The following is a 902-nucleotide window of genomic DNA, read 5'->3' as shown; positions in this document are numbered from 1 at the left end:
CATCAACACAGAAGATAAATCCTTCTGTCTGAAGAATTTGATGACATTAAAGGAACGATGGTCTTCTTCATCCTCACTTGACCTCAGGAAAGTGAAAGAACGGCAAAATAAAAACAGAAAAATCTGGAGGTTGAAACAAATCTGTTTGTTAAAGAAACATTTACTCCAACGGACCATGAAGGACAAGGACAGACTGATACTCTGAGTATCTGTACTAAAGACATGAAGGACAGCGAAGTACTGCCCCACTACCTCCTAGGGCTGCTCCCAAAAACAAGATATGCTGGATTTTAATACATAACTGTCTAAACTAAATGTATTACACACTAAATGTATTACACAGCAAGAAGCAGGCAACAAAACACAGATCAAATGAGTGTGTGGCAACAAAAATCAAAGGACATGTGTCTGTGTTTAAATGGTTTGAATGTGATTGAATCCAGTGATTCAGCAGCACAAACACAGCAGGTGACTGATTCCTGCTCCACATCCTCTGAACAAACCTTTTCATAATACAACACAACACAAAGTGTGATCAACACTGAACAACCACGTCTACAAAGACTATATTTTTATATGTTTTATGTGTTTGATAGTGAGATTGTTTGTCTATTTATTGCTAATGGGTGTAGACCGACTGTTGACGTATAATGAAGTATTGCAGCTATGCATCAATTGAAAGCATTTGATGAATGTTTAATGTTCACTTTATTGTAGTAGCAAAGCGTCTGTCATCAGATTGCTGCTACTGTAGCAGAAACAGCAGAGAACAGAGATGAAGAACACAGTGATTTTACTTTAGTACAGTTAATTTAATAAAAAAGAAAAAGATGACCTGCTGCTGTTTGTTGTGTTCACACATGAACAGAGCTCTGTATTCTTAGTATCAAATGCTGTATCTG

Source organism: Betta splendens, chromosome 4 (genome assembly GCF_900634795.4).
Source record: "Betta splendens chromosome 4, fBetSpl5.4, whole genome shotgun sequence".
In the NCBI taxonomy this organism is placed as follows: Eukaryota; Metazoa; Chordata; class Actinopteri; order Anabantiformes; family Osphronemidae; genus Betta; species Betta splendens.
This window is presented reverse-complemented; position numbering follows the sequence as displayed.